Source organism: Fringilla coelebs (genome assembly GCF_963513975.1).
Source record: "Fringilla coelebs genome assembly, chromosome: 27".
Lineage (NCBI taxonomy): Eukaryota > Metazoa > Chordata > Aves > Passeriformes > Fringillidae > Fringilla > Fringilla coelebs.
In genome coordinates this window covers 891,538-908,039 of record NC_140053.1, presented here as the reverse complement: position 1 = coordinate 908,039, position 16,502 = coordinate 891,538, and positions in this window count along the sequence as shown.

Sequence of the window (16,502 nt, the reverse complement as noted above, 5' to 3'; positions counted from 1 at the left end):
TTTTGGGAATTGGGGGTTGGGATTTTGGGGAGTTTGGGGCTGGGAATTTTGGGAATTTGGGGCTGGGATTTTGGGAATTGGGGGCCGGGATTTTGGGGATTTGGGGCCGGGATTTTGGGAATTTGGGGCCGGGATTTTGGGAATTTTGGGCCGGGATTTTGGGAATTTGGGGCCGGGCAGAGCCGGCCTTGCTCCCTCCCCTCCTTCCTCCCCTTTGGAAAAGGCGCCTCCGTCACGTGGCGATGGATTCGGAATCTTTGGGATCGGGAATTCCGGGAATTCCGGGAATTCCGCCAGTTTGGGGAGGGGGGGGGAGGGGGGAGGAGGAAAAAACAGCCGGGAAAAAAAAAAAAAAAAAGGGGAAAATTTCCCGGGAAAAAAAAAACCCCAAATCCGGGCGGGACCGGGAGGATTTGCCGGGAACAACAAAGGCCGGGATGGGCTGGGCGGGAGAGGCCGATCCTGGGAAACCCCAAAATCGCCGCTTTTCACCCCAAAACCCCCCAAATTTCAGCCCTGCCCGCCCTCAGCCGCCGCCCGCTGCTTTTGTGGGTTTTAGCGCGGTGAAATTCACTTTTTAAATCAGATTTTTTAAAAAAAATTCAATTTTTTCCGATTTTTTTTCAATTTTTCTTCTCCCAAAACAAAAGGGTTTTGCCTCATTTCCCATCCCAGACGGCGGAAAATTCTTCCTCAAGTTTGGAAATCGCAGCTCAAATTCATCCATCCCCTCCTCAGCACCGGGAATTTCCTTATTTCAGCTTTTTTCCCCTTTTTGTTTGAATGGAAAACTCGCGGATCGAGTTTTCTTTGGGGAAAAAAAAAATCAATTAATTCACAAAACGTTTAATGAATTAATTAAACTCATCCCGGCCAAAATCTCCGACATTTTTCTTTTTTTTTTCACGTTTTTAGGCGGAAATTTTTTGCCTTTTTTCTCTCCCCGGTCGAGGATTAATAATCGATTAAAAACTAATTAAAACTAAATTAAAAACTAATTAAAAATCGATTAAAAACCGATTGAATAAAATGGATTAAAATTCCGTTTTTTACCTTTGCTTTTTGGGCACCGAGTGTTCGATCTCCAGCTGCTTCCCGTGGAGTTCCACTTTCCCTAAAAAAAAACCAAAATCCGGGATGGAAAATCCGGGAGGGAAAAAATCGGGATTTAAACAAAAAAAAAAAAAGGGAATTTTTATAAATGGGAATTTTTATAAATGGGAATTTTCCTGCCAGATTCAGCCCAAATCCTCCCGAATTCCACCCAAATTCGGGCTCCTCGCGAGCGGATTTTTATGGAATTCGAAGTTCCTGGAATTGTTCCTCGGGAATTTTTCATCCCTCGCTCCAGTCCGGGTTTCAGGGATGAGATTTTGGGGTTTTTTGGGTGGATTTGGGGAATTTTCCCTCCTCATTTTCCATCAGCCCCTCCGGGAAAAGCCTTTGGAGGAAATTCCCTCCCTTTTTCCCACCGAAAAGTTCCGAATTCGGGATTTCTCCCGGAAAACGGAGCTGGATTCCGATTTTTAATTTTATTTTTAATTTTATTTTAATTTTATTTTCAGAGTGGGGAGCAGCGAAAAAGAATCAGCAGGGGGGGAAGGGGAAGAGCCCGGGCGGAGGGCAAAAAAAAATAAAATAAAAATTTTAAAGCTTCAAAATTCCCGATTCGCTCCCAAATTCGCCCTCCCCGGAGCCGGGCGGGCAAAATCCGGGGGGGGCTCCGGGGACCCCCCGGGAGGGACAAAAAGGGGGCGCGACCCCCGCGGGGATCGGGATTTGGGGGTCCGGGGGGGTTTGGGGGGTCCGGAGGGTCCGGGGGGTTCGGGGGGTTGAGGGTCGGGAGGGGTTTTGGGGTCGGGATTTCGGGATTGCAGAGGGATTTTGGGGTCTGAGGGGATCGGGAGGGATTTGGGGGGTCGGGATTTGGGGGGTCTGGGGGGTTTGAGGGGGTCCGGGGGGGTCCGGGAGGTTCGGGGGGTCCGGGGGGTTGAGGGTCGGGAGGGATTTTGGGGTCGGGATTTTGGGGTCTGAGGGGATCGGGAGGGATTTGGGGGTGTCGGGATTTAGGGGGTTTGGGGGGGTCGGGAGGGATTTGGGGGGTCGGGATTTGGGGGGTCTGGGGGGTTTGAGGGGGTCCTGGGGGGTTTGGGGGGTTTGGGGGATCCGGGGGGTTGAGGGTCGGGAGGGATTTTGGGGTCGGATTTCGGGGTCTGAGGGGATCGGGAGAGATTTGGGGGGTCGGGATGGATTTGGGGGGTCAGGAGGGATTTGGGGAGGTCGGGAGGCTGCGGGGGCGGGGACTGAGGGGCTGGGAGGGATTTTGGGGTCGGGATCGATCCAGGGTCGGGATTTCGGGGTCGGGAGGGATGGAGGGGCTCGGAGGGGATGGAGGGGTCGGGATTTGGGGGTTTGGGGATTTGGGGGTTTGGGATTTGGAGGTTTGGGAGTTTGGAGGTTTGGGAGTTTGGATTTGGGAGTTTGAGATTTGGAGGTTTGGGGGTTTGGGAGTTTGGAGGATTTGGGGGCTTGGGATTTGGGGAGTTGGGATTTGGGGGTTTGGGGCTTTGGGTGTTTGGGAGTTTGGGGGTTTGGGATTTGGAGGTTTGGGGGTTTGAGATTTGGAGGTTTGGGATTTGGGAGTTTGGGGATTTGGGAGTTTGGGATTTGGGGATTCGGGATTTGGGAGTTTGGGGGTTTGGGAGTTTGAGGATTTGGGGGTTTTGGAGGTTTGCGGGTTTGGGAGTTTGTGGGTTTGGGGATTGGGGATTTGGAAGTTTGGGGGTTCGGGAGTTTGGGGATTTGAGGGTTTGCAAGTTCGGGGGTTTGGGGGTTTAGGAGTTTGGGATTTGGGAGTTTGGGGGTTCGGGAGTTTGGGGGTTTGGGGATTTTGGGATTTGGGTGTTTGGGGGTTTGGGAGTTTGGAGGGTTGGGGGTTTGGGGCTTTGGGGATTTGGGAGTTTGGGATTTGGGAGTTTGGGGGTTTGGGAGTTTGGGGGTTTGGGGATTTTGGGTATTTTGGGATTTGGGAGTTTGGGATTTGGGAGTTTGGGATTTGGGGGTTTGGGATGTGGAGGTTTGAGGGTTTGGGAGTTTGGGATTTGGGGGGTTTAGGAGTTGGGGATTTTGGGATTTGGGTTTTGGGGAAGGGCTCGGGCCGGCTGCCGCGCCTCACCCGAGAAAGTTTCGATGGCTCTCATGGCGCTCTGCTCGTCGGGGCACTCCACGAAGGCGTAGCCGGCCTTGAGCAGGACCTGCCCGCTGAGGGGGATCCGCTGCTCCGCGAACACTTTCTCCAGCTCGGCGGCGGTGACGCCCTCGGGCAGGTTCCCGATGTACAGCTTGTTCATGGCTCCGCTCTCGGGGGGCTCGGGGGGCTCGGGGGGATCCGGGGGATCCGCTTCGCCCCCCGAGCTTCACCCCGGATTTTTTTTTTTTCCCCCCCTTCGGGTTTTGCGCTTTTTTTTTCCGCTTTTTTTGGGTTTTTTGGGGGTTTTTTTTGGGGTTTTTTTCCTCCCCCCTTGTGCCGAGCGCGTTTCGGTGCCGTTGGGGAGGGGGCGGCGGCCGCTGGAGGAGGAGGAGGAGGAGGAGGAGGAAGGAGAGGAGGGGAGGGGGCGGCCCCGGCGGGCTGGGCGGTGGCGCCGGTGGCTGCGGGGCCCCCGAGCCGGTACCGAGCGGCACCGGAGCGGCACCGGGGAGCGGGGAGGGGGACGCGGGGCGGGGAGGGGAGGAGGGGAGGGGGCGCCGGTCGTGGAGGGACCCCGGGCCGGGGGAAAAGGGGAACGAGCGTGAAAATGTTTGCGGGAGGAGGGAGCCACGTGGGGATGCGGGAGGGATGGGGGAGGGGCTGGGCGGGGGGAGGGGGCGGCTGCCGCTCGCTGCCTTTAATTATTAATTTAATTTAATTTAATTTATTTCTTCATTCATTTATTTATTTATTCGAATCCCCGCCCGTTCCTTTCTAGGGTTTTTTTTTTTTTGGGGGAGGGGGCGTCGGCAGCACCGGGATTCACCTCCCCCCCCCCCACCCCCACACCGGGGGCTCGGTCCCATCTGCTGCCACCGCGCCCCTCCCCCCACACCGCCCCTCCCCCCCCTCCCCCCGGAGCCTCACTGGGAATTTTCTGGGTGTAAAAAAACAAAAATTCGGCTTCAAAGGGGCCGGGAGGGGCCGGGAGGGCCCCGGGGCTGGGCGGGGGTCGCGCCGGGATCGCCCCCTCCCCCCGGGGCTGCCGGGACCCCCGGGGGCTGCCCGGGCACAAAGGGACCCCCGGCCCCGCCGCCGCCTCGGGAGCGTTTTGGGTTTAATTTTTATTTTTGTTTTTGTTTTTATTTTTATTTTTATTTTTATTTTTAGGTCCGAGCTGGGGTGGAAAGAGCGGAGAGACCCCCCCGAGAACACCCCCGAACCGGGACCGCCCCGAACCGCGGGCACCGGGGCTGGGCTGGGGAAACCGGGGGCACCGGGGGCTCTGGGGGCACCGGGTCTGGGCCGGGCTGGGGGCACCGGGGGCTCTGGGGGCACCGGGGGCACCGGGGCTGGGCCGGACTGGGGGCACCGGGGGCTCCGGGGCTGGGCTGGGGGCACCGGGGGCACCGGGGGCTGAGCCGGACTGGGGGCACCGGGGGCACCGGGGCTGGGCTGGGGGCACCGGGGGCACCGGGGGCTGAGCCGGACTGGGGCCTCCGGGGCTGGGCTGGGGGCTCTGGGGGCACCGGGAGCACCGGGGGCTGAGCCGGGCTGGGGGCACCGGGGCTGAGCTGGGGGCACCGGGGCTGGGCTGGGCTGGGCTGGGGGCTCCGGGGGCTCTGGAGGCACCGGGGCTGAGCTGAGGGCACTGGGGACTGGGGGCTCCGGGGGCACCGGGGCTGGGCTGGGGACACCGGGGCACCGGGGGCTCTGGGGGTACCGGGAGTTCTGGGGGCACCGGGGCTGGGCTGGGGGCACCGGGGGCTCTGGGGGCACCGGGGGCTCCGGGGGCACCGGGGCTGGGTCGGGGGCACACTCCGGGACTGGGCCGGGGGCTCCGGGGGCGCTCCCGGGACTGCGGGCCAAGAGCTCGGGGGGCTCCGGGGCTGGACCGGGGTCTCGGGGGGCGCCGGAGGTACCGGGGGCTCCGGGACACCGGGGCTGGACCGGGGGTTTAGGGGCTCTGGGGGATCCGGGGCTGGACCGGGGGTACCGGGGGGCTCCGGGACACCGGGGCTGGACCGGGGGTTTAGGGGCTCTGGGGGATCCGGGGCTGGATCGGGGACTCCGGGGGTACCGGGGGAGCTCCGGGGGTACCGGGAGAGCTCCGGGAGCTGCGGGCCGGGGGCTCGGGGGGCTGGGCTGGAGGCTCGGGGGTACCGGGGGAGCCCCGGGGGTACCGGGGGGAGCTCCGGGGGTACCGGGGACTGCGCGCCAAATGCTCCGGGGGGCTCTTGGGAGCTCCGGGGGTACCGGGGGGCTTCAGGAGCACCGGGGGCTGAACCGGGAGTACCGGCGGGCACCGGGGGCCGAACCGGGGGGGCTCTTTGGGAGCTCCGGTGGTACCGGGGGGCTCCGGGGCTTTGGGGGGCTCGGGGGGTTCTTGGGGGGCTCCGGGGGTACCGGGGGGCTCCGGTGGCCGCTCCCCCGAGCCCCCCCCCGGTGCCCCCGAGCCGAGGCGGGAGCGGCCCCCGCGCCGTCATTAACTCCTAACGAGGGCAGCGCTTAATGAGCGCGGATCGGCTTAATGAGCCCCGGCCCCGCCCCCTGCGGGAGCGGGAAAATCCCAAAAATGGGGAAAAATCCTAAAAATGGGGAAAAAAATCCTAAAAAATGGGGAAAAAATAATAAAAAATGGGGAAACATCATTAAAAATGGGGGGAAAAATATAAAAAACGGGGAAAAAATCTTTTAAAATGGGGGGAAATCCTAAAAAATGGGGAAAAATCATTAGAAAAGGGGAAAAAATTGGTTTTTTAAAATGTGGAAAAAATCCTAAAAAATGGGGAAAAATTATTCAAAAAATGTGGAAAAAAATCTTTAAAAATAGGGGGGGAAAAATCCTAAAAAATGGGGAAAGAGATCTTAAAAAATAGGGAAAAAAATACTAAAAATTGGGGAAAAATATTTTTAAAATGTGGAAAAAATCTTTAAAAATGGGGGGGGGGGTGGAAATCCTAAAAAATGGGAAAAAAAACATGGGGGGAAAAATAAAAAAAAATGGGGAAAAAAATCTTTAAAAATGGGGGGGGAAATCTTTAAAAATGGGGGGGAAAATCCTAAAAAATGGGGGGGAAAATCTTTAAAAATGGGGGGGAAAATCTTTAAAAATGGGGGGGAAAATCTTTAAAAATGGGGGGGAAATTATTTTTAAAATGTGGAAAAAATCCTAAAAAAGGGGGGGGGGGGGGATCATTAGAAAAGGGGAAAAAATTAATTTTAAAATGGGGAAAAAATCTTTAAAAATGGAGGAAAAATCCTAAAAATTGGGGGAAAAATTATTCCAAAAATGGGGAAAAAATCATTAGAAAAGGGGAAAAATTGTTTTTAAAAATGTGGGAAAAATCTTTAAAAATGGGGAAAAATTATTCAAAAAATGTGGGAAAAATCTTTAAAAATGGGGAAAAATTATTCAAAAAATGTGGGAAAAATCTTTAAAAATGGGGGGGAAAATCCTAAAAAATGGGGGAAAAATCATAAGAAAAGGGGAAAAAATTGTTTTTAAAAATGTGGAAAAAATCCTAAAAATTGGGGGAAAAAATCTATAAAAATGGGGAAAAATTATTCAAAAAATGTGGAAAAAATATTTTAAAGGGGGGGTGGGAAATCCTAAAAAATGGTGAAAAAAATCTTTAAAAATGGGGGGGAAATTATTTTTAAAAAAGGGGAAAAATTATTTAAAAATTGGAGAATTTTTTTAAAAGGAAGAAATAAAAATATGAGGAAAATGTTTTTTTAAATTATTGGAAAATTTATTTTAAAATGTGGAAAAATAATTTTAAAATGTAGAAAGAATGCTAAAAAAATTGGGGGAAAAAATCCATTTAAAAATGTGGGAAAATCCCTAAAAAATGGGGGGAAATTGTGGGAACATTAATTTTTAAAAAATCCTAAAAAATGTGGGAAAATTCCTAAAAATTGTTGGGAAGAAATCCTAAAAAAAAAATGGGAAAAAAATCCTAAAAAATGTGGGAAAAATCTTTTAAAATGTGGGAAAATTCCCAAGTGACCCCTGGAGGATGAAGCTGGGCTCAGCAATTTTATTTTTATTTTATTTTATTTTTTAAATTAATTTTTAAATTATTCTTTTATTTTAATTCAATTTTAAAAAAAATCAAACTTCAAATTAAAAACTCCAAATTCAAATCGAAATAAAAAGTTCGAAATTCAATAAAAAACCAACAAAAATCAATAAAAATCCCTGAAAATTCAATGAAATCCCAAAAAAAACCAGAGGGGGGAGGAAAATCCATCCCCAGTTGGGATTTTTTGGGATTGGGATTTTTTTTCTGGATGAGGAGGAGAAAGGTGAGAAATGAGGGGGAAAAAAACCCAAAAATTGGGGGAAAAGTCCCAAAAATTGGGGATTAAAAAAACAAAAAAATGGGGGGAAAATTCCAAAAAAAGGGGGGAAAAAAACTCCCAAAAATGGGGGGAAAAAAATTCCAAAAATGGGGGGGAAAAAAAACCAAAAAATGGGGAAAAACTCTCAAAAATGGGGGGAAAAAATCCAAAAGTTGGAGGAATAAAATCTCTCAAAAATGAGGGGAAATTTCCAAAAATGGTGGGGAAAAACTGCCAAAAATGAGGGAAAAATACCCCAAAAATGGGGAAAAAAACCAATATCAAAAATGAGGAAAAATTTAAAAAATGGGAGGAAAAAAACCTCCCAAAAATGGGGAAAAAAATTTTCCAAATATTGGGAAGAAACACCTAAAAATGGGGGGGAAATCCAAAATATTGAGGGGGGAAAGAGGGGAAAAACTCCCCCAAAAATGGGGAAAAAATCATCCAAAAATTGGGAAAATCACCCCAAAAAAGGAAGAAAATCATTCAAAAATGGGGGAAAATCACCTAAAAAAGGAAAAAAATCATCAAAAAAAGGGGGAAAATCACCCCAAAATGGGGAAAATCACCCAAAAAAGGAAAAAAATCATCCAAAAATGGGGAAAATCACCCAAAAAAGGAAAAAAATCATCCAAAAATGGGGAAAATCACCCAAAAAAGGAAGAAAATAATTCAAAAAAGGGGAAAAAATCACCCAAAAATGGGGAAAATCACCCAAAAAAGGAAAAAAATCATCCAAAAATGGGGAAAATCACCCAAAAAAGGAAGAAAATCATTCAAAAAAGGGGAAAAAATCACCCAAAAATGGGGAAAATCACCTCAAAATTGGGATTTTTTTATTTTCCCACAGGTCCCAGGAGGTTTTGGTGCCTCTTTGGAAATTCCTGAAGGGAGGAATTTGGGGTGGGGGGTGAAAAATCAGCTGGAATTGGGATTGGGGTGGAAAAATGGGAATTGGGGTGGAAAAATGGGAATTGGATGGGGGAAAATGGGAATAAAATGGGAATGGGATGAGAAAAATGGGAATTGGAGGGGAAAAATGGGAATGGGATGGAAAAAATGGGAATTGGATGGGAAAAATGGGAATTTCCTGAGGTTTTGGGGATCTCACGGGAGGAAAAAAATAATTTAAAATTCAAATTATGGGGAAGGAAGGAAGGAAGGAAGGAAGGAAGGAAGGAAGGAAGGAAGGAAGGAAGGAAGGAAGGAAGGAAGGAAGGAAGGAAGGAAGGAAGGAAGGAAGGAAGGAAGGAAGGAAGGAAGGAAGGAAGGAAGGAAGGAAGGAAGGAAGGAAGGAAGGAAGGAAGGAAGGAAGGAAGGAAGGAAGGAAGGAAGGAAGGAAGGAAGGAAGGAAGGAAGGAAGGATCCATCCCGATCCTGTTTTCTCTGGAATTTTCCCCGGGATTTCTCCCTCCCCCCGAGGCGTTCCCGAATTCCCGGAATTCCAGCCCCGGTTGGGTTTTCCGGGTCCCGGGGATGGGGAGGGGAGGGGATTGAGCCGGGATTTGGGACAATTCCCGAGAATTTCTGGGAATTCCTGAGATTTCTGGGGAGGCACCGGGATTTGGGACAATTCCCGGGAATTTCTGGGAATTCCTGGCAAGGAGCCGGGGTTTGCTCCGGGATTTGGGACAATTCCTGGGAATTTCTGGGATTCCTGGGAAGGGACCAGGGTTTGCACCGGGATTTGGGACAATTCCCGGGAATTCCTGGGATTCCCCAGACCGGACCGGGATTTGCACTGGGATTTGGGACAATTCCCACTTTTCTGGGAATTCCTGGGATTCCCTGGAAGGGGCTGGGGTTTGCATCGGGATTTGGGACAATTCCTGGGAATTCCTGGGATTCCCGGGAAGTAACCGGGGTTTGCGCTGGATTTGGGACAATTCCCGGGAATTCCTGGGATTTCCTGAGATTTCCGGGGAGGCACTGGGATTTGGGACAATTCCTGGGAATTTCTGGGATTCCCCGGACCGGATCTGGGTTTGCACCAGGATTTGGGACAATTCCCACTTTTCTGGAAATTCCTGGGAATTTCTGGGATTCCTGGGAAGGGACCGGGGTTTGCACCTGATGTCGGACAATTCCTGGGAATTCCTGGGATTTCCGGGAAGGAGCCGGGGTTTGCAGCGGGATTTGGGAGAATTCCCGGGAATTCCTGGGATTCCCCGGACCGGACCGGGGTTTGCATCGGGATTTGGGACAATTCCCAGGAATCCCCTGGGAGAAGCTGGGGTTTGCAGCGGGATTTGGGACAATTCCCACTATTCTGGGAATTCCTGGGATTTCTGGGAAGGAGCCGGGGTTTTCACCAGGATTTGGGACAATTCCCGGGGATTCCTGGGATTCCCCGGACCGGATCTGGGTTTGCACCAGGATTTGGGACAATTCCCGGGAATTCCCGGACCGGACCGGGGTTTGCACCAGGATTTGGGACAATTCCCACTATTCTGGGGATTCCTGGGAATTTCCGGGAAGGAGCCGAGGTTTGCAGCGGGATTTGGGACAATTCCTGGGAATTCCTGGGATTCCCCGGACCGGACCGGGGTTTGCAGCGGGATTTGGGACAATTCCTGGGATTCCCCGGACCGGACCGGGGTTTGCGCCGGGATTTGGGACAATTCCCGGGATTCCCCTCTCCGCGCACACATCTGGCGCTCCATCCCGCCTCTCTCCGTCCCGGGAACACCGGGATCACCGGGAGCGGCCCCGGGAGCACCGGGAGCAGCTGGGAATCGCTCTCAGCTCATTAATTCCCCGCTAATGAGGGGGAAATGGCGCTAATGGGGCGGGCCGGGCGCAGCGCACACATCGTAAAGATCCCGGGATAAAAATTCCCGCTCGGCCCGGCCGGGAACGGCGCTGATTGACCCCCGCGAGGGTAATTAGGGGCTAATTAGGGGCTAATGAGGGAGCGGGGGGGTCCAGGGAGAGGGAATGGGGATGGGGAATGGGGATGGGGAATGGGATAATGGGATAATGGGGATGGGGATGGGAATGGGAATGGGGAATGGGAATGGGAATGGGAATGGGAATGGGGATGGGGATGGGAATGGGAATGGGAATGGGAATGGGGGATGGGAATGGGAATGGGAATGGGAATGGGGATGGGGATGGGGATGGGAATGGGAATGGGAATGGGAATGGGGATGGGGATGGGGATGGGAATGGGGATGGGAATGGGGATGGGGATGGGGATGGGGATGGGGATGGGGATGGGGATGGGATGGGAATGGGGAATCCATGGAACAGGCTGGGATTGGGGTATGGGATTGGGGTATGGGAATGGGATTGAGAATGGGGAATCCATGGAGCAGGATGGGATTGGGGTTTGGGACTGGGATATGGGATCTGGGACTGGGGAATCCATGGAACAGGGTGGGATTGGGGTATGGGAATGGGATTGGGGTATAGAATCTGGGAATGGGATTGGGAATGGGGTCTGGGATCCCGAAATTGGGGTATCCATGGAGCAGGGTGGGATTGGGGAATGGGATTGGGATTGGGAATGGGGTATGGGATCCAGGATCTGGGAATGGGATCTGGGAACGGAGTATCCATGGAGCAGGGTGGGATTGGGAATGGGATTGGGGTATGGGATCTGGGATCTAGGATCTGGAATCTGGGAAGGGGGAACCCCCAGCAATTCCTACAGGAGATTTGGGAATCCCAAACCGGATCCGCCCCTCTCCCATCCCAAATTCCCTCTGGGGGATCCCATTTTTGGGGAGGGAACCGCTGGATTTGGGGTGGCAGATCCCTGAAATCCGAGGGTTTCACCAGAGGAGGAGCAGGCTGGGGGTTCCCACGGGAAAAATGGGAATTTCAGGGGTTTTCCTTGGCAAAAATGGGAATTTCAGGGGTTTTCCATGGGAAAAATGGGAATTTCAGGGTTTTTTTCATGGCAAAAATGGGAATTTCAGGGGGTTTTCCATGGGAAAAATGGGAATTTCAGGGTTTTTCTGTTCCAAAAATGGGAATTTCCAGTTTTTTTCATGGCAAAAATGGGAATTTCAGGGTTTTTCCTTGACAAAAATGGGAATTTCAGAGTTTTTTTGGGAATTTCAGGGGGTTTTGGGGGGAATTTCAGGAGTTTTTTGGGGGAATTTCAGGGGGGGGGTTGGTGAATTTCAGGGGGGTTTTGGGGGAATTTCAGGGTTTTTTTTTGGGAATTTCAGGGGGTTTTGGGGGAATTTCAGGTTTTTTTCCCCGGATCCGGGGCTGGAGCGGCCCCGCGCGTGCCCCGAGGCAGAAATGTTTAATTGCCTTGAAAGTCAACAACTCCCGCGGCGATTTCCCGGCGGGAATGGCCCCAATAATTCCCGGCGGGATTTCCTGGATACCCCCGCGAGCCGCGATAAAAACGGCCCCGAGCGCGCCGGGGCTGCAGAGCGGCGGCACCGCGGGGAGGTGAGAGGGACCGGGAGTGCCGGGGGGGAAACGGGGATTTGGGGGAAAAATGGGGATTTGGGGGAAATGGGGATTGTGGGGGAAAATGGGATTTGGGGGAAAATGGGGATTTGGGGGGAATGGGATTTGGGGGGAAAATGGGGATTTGGGAAATATGGGGATTGTGGGGGGAATGGGAATTGTGGGGGAAATGGGGATTGTGGGGGGAATGGGAATTGTGGGGGGAATGGGGATTGTGGGGAAAATGGGGATTGTGGGGGAAAATGGGGATTTGGGGGGAATGGGGATTTGGGGGGAATGGGGATTTGGGGGGAATGGGGATTTGGGGGGAATGGGGATTCTGGGGGAAAATGGGGATTTGGGGGGAAAATGGGGATTGTGGGGGGAATGGGGATTTGGGGGGAATGGGGATTCTGGGGGGAATGGGGATTCTGGGGGAAATGGGAATTGTGGGGGGAATGGGGATTGGGGAAATATGGGAATTCTGGGGGGAATGGGGATTGTGGGGGGAATGGGGATTCTGGAGGGAATGGGGATTCTGGGGGGAATGGGGATTCTGGAAAAGATGGGAATTCTGGGGAGAAATGGGGATTCCAAAGGAAAATGGGAATTCCAGGGGGGAAATGGGGATTCCAGGGGGAAATGGGAATTCTGGGGAGAAATGGGGATTCTAGAGGAAAATGAGAATTCTGGTGGGAATGGGAATTCAGGGGGGAAATGGGGATTCTGGAGGGAATGGGAATTGTGGGGGAAATGGGGATTCCAGGGGGAAATGGGAATTCTGGGGAGAAATGGGGATTGTGGGGGAAATGGGGATTGGGGAAATATGGGAATTCTGGGGGAAATGGGGATTCTGGGGGAAATGGGAATTCTGGGGAAAATGGGGATTCCAGAGGGAAATGGGGATTCTGGGGGAAAATGGGAATCCTGGGGAAAAAGGGAATTCCAGGGGGAAATGGGAATTGTGGGGGAAATGAGAATTCAGGAGAGAAATGGGGATTCCAGGGAAAAATGGGAATTCTGGAAAGGATGGGAATTCCAGGGGAAAATGGGAACTACAGGGGGAAAATGGGAATTCTGGGGGAAATGGGAATCCTGGAAAAGATGGGAATTCCACCGAGAAATTGGGAATTCGGGCTCTCCCCGCGGCCCCGGGGTGTCCGGTTCGGTTTCCCGCGGGGGGCTCGGGGCATTCCCGGTTCCTGCGGGACATTCCCGGGCCCGGGAGGCTCCGGGGCCGCTCCCGCCGGGATCGGCGGAGCTCGGGAAGGGCCGGGATCGCTCCCGAGCCTGCCGCGTGCCCAGGTCCCGGTGATCCCGGTGATCCCGAGGGAATTCCGGCGGGATGAGGCTCCTGAGGGCGCTGCCGCTGCCGCTGCTGCTGCTGGCCGGGCTGGGCGCGCTGAGCGCGGGGGAGAGTCCGGGAGCGGGAACCGGGAACGGACCCGGGTGAGCGGGGACCGGGAACGGCCCCGGGGGGAGCGGGGACCGGGAACGGACCCGGGGTGAGCGGGAACGGGAACCGGGAACGGCCCGGGGGGAGCGGGGACCGGGAACGGCCCGGGGGGAGCGGGGAGCGGGAACGGCCCGGGGGGAGCGGGGAGCGGGAACGGGACCGGGAATGGACCGGGATCCTTCTCCGGCTCCGGATCAGCCCCAAACCCGGGGGATCGGCCCGTGTCCCGCTGTGGCAGTGCCAGCCCCACTGTCCATCTGTCCCCCTGACCCTGCTGTCTGTCCCCCCGTGGCAGTGCTAGCCCCACCGTCCGTCTGTCTGTCCCCCTGACCGCGCTGTCCCCCTGTCTGTCCCCCTGTGGCAGTGGCAGCCCCGCCGTCCATCTGTCCCTCTGTCTGTCTGCCCCCCTGACCCCACTGTCTGTCCCCCTGTGGCAGTGCCAGCCCCACCGTCCATCTGTCTGTCCCTCTGACCCCACTGTCTGTCCCCCCGTGGCAGTGCCAGCCCCGCCGTCCGTCTGTCCCGCCGGTACTCGGAGGCCACCCTGGCCAGTGACTACAGCCGCACCATGGACCACGTGCTGCGCAAGAACTTCGTGGAGTGGCTGCTGGCGCGGCGCGAGAGGGAGAGCGCGTGAGCCCCGCACCCCAAATCCTGAATTCCCCAAATCCCGAATTCCTGAATTCCCCAATTCCCAAAGTCCCAAATACCCCAACTCCCCAATCCCCCAAATCCCGAATTCCTGAATACCCCAACTCCCAAATTCCTGAATTCCCCAATTCCTGAATCCCCCAATTCCCAAATTCCCTTATTCCTGAATCCCCAATTCCCAAATTCCCCAACTCCCAAATCCCCAAATTCCCCAATTCCTGAATTCCCCAATCCCCCAATTCCTGAATTCCCCAATACCTGAATCCCGAATCCCCCAATCCCCTAATTCTTGAATCCCCCAATTCCCGAATTCCCCAATTCCTGAATCCCCCAATTCCCAAATTCCCCAATTCCTGAATCCCCAATCCCCCAATTACCGAATTCCCCAATTCCTGAATCCCCAATCCCCCAATTCCTGAATTCCCCAATACCTGAATCCCCAATCCCCCATCCCCTAATTCCTGAATCTCCCAATTCCCAAATCCCCCAGAGCCCAACTCCTGAATCCCCCAATTCCTGAATCCCCAAATTCCCCAATTCCTGAATTCCCCAGTTCCCGAATTCCCAAATCCTGAATTCCCCAAATCCTGAATCCCCAAATTCCCCAATTCCCCAGTTCCCAAATTCCCCAATCCCCCGACTCCCTAAATTCCCAGATTCCAATTCCCAATCTCTCGAATTCCCCAATTCCCCAATCCCCGGATCCCTGAATCCCCAATTCCCACACTCCTCAATTCCCAAATCCCCCAATAATTCCCTGAATCCCCCTAAATTCCCCAATCCCCCATTCCCGGCTCTTTCCCCCTCTCTGGCTCTGGGATTTTCCCCCTTTTCCCTCCCTCCCTCTGTGGGATTCCCAGCCCAGCGGGATCCCAGCACCCTCTGCTGCAATTCCGGGATCCCCTCGGGAATCTCAGGATCCCCTTGGGAATGTCAGGATCCCCTTGGGATTTTCAGGATCCCCTCGGGAATTCCAGAATCCCCTCAGGAATTATTCCAGGATCCCCTCGGGAATTTCAGGATCCCCTGAGGAATTATTCTGGGATCCCGTTGGGAATTCTGGGATCCCCTTGGGAATCTCGGGATCCCCTCAGGAATTCCGGGATCCCCTTGGAAACTATTCCGGGATCACCTCAGGAATTATTCTGGGATCCCCTTGGGAATTCTGGGATCCCGTCGGGAATTTCGGGATCCCCTCGGGAATTATTCCGGGATCACCTCAGGAATTATTCTGGGATCCCCTTGGGAATTCCGGGATCCCCTCACGAATTCCGGGATCCCCTCAGGAATTCCGGGATCCCCTTGGGAATTTTTCCCACTTTTCCCCCCCGCAGGGACCCCGTGGAGCCGCCCCGGGGGCAGAGCCGGGATCTGGGAGCGCCGGGAGCCGAAGGGATCCGGGAACGGGAACGGGAACAACGGGAGAGGCCGAGGTGGGGATGGAAATTTGGGGGGTTTTACAGGAAATTTGGGGCATTTTGGGGGGTCTTAAAGGAAATTTTAGGGATTTTAATGGAAATTTGGGGGATTTTAATGGAAATTTGGGGGATTTTACAAGAAATTTGGGGGATTTTAAAGGAAATTTGGGGGATTTTAAAGGAAATTTGGGGGGTTTTAAAGGAAATTTTGGGGATTTTGGGGGGTTTAAAGGAAATCTAGGGGATTTGGGGGGGTCTTAAAGGAAAATTTGGGGATTTTAATGGAAATTGGGGGGATTTAATAAAAAATTGGGGGGATTTTAAAGGAAATTTGGGGGATTTTACAGGAAATTTGGGGCATTTTACAGGAAATTTGGGGCATTTTGGGGGGTCTTAAAGGAAATTTAGGGGATTTTGGGGGGTCTTAAAGGAAATTTTAGGGATTTTAATGGAAATTTGGGGGATTTTAAAGGAAATTTGGGGGATTTTTGAGGGGTTTTAAAGAAAATTCCGGGAAATTTGGGGGTGTTAAAAGGAAACTTGAGGGATTTTTGGGATTTTTAAAGGAAATTTGGGGGATTTTTGGGGGGTTTAAAGGAAATTTAGGGGAATTTGGGGGTTTTAAAGGAACTTTGGAGGTTTTCAAGGAAATTTAGGGGATTTTGGAGAGGTTTAAAGGAAATTTAGGGGATTTTGGGGTTCTTTAATGGAAATTTGGGGGGGTTTGGGAGATTCTTTATTGGAATTTAGAGATTTGTGCAGAATTTGGGGGATTTTTAAAGGAAATTTGAGGGATTTTGAGATTTTTGATGGAAATTTCAGGGATTTTTGGGGAGATTTGTGGGATTTTAATGGAAATTTGGGGGATTTTGGGGGGGTTTTAATGAAAATTTGGGGGATTTGTTGGGATTGGTGCAGAATTCAGGAATTTGTTGGAATTTGTTAAATATTAATATTTAATATTTAAGTATTCAAACATTAAAACCCAACAAATTTCAATTCAGGAGTGGGAGAAGGGGATGCTAAACCA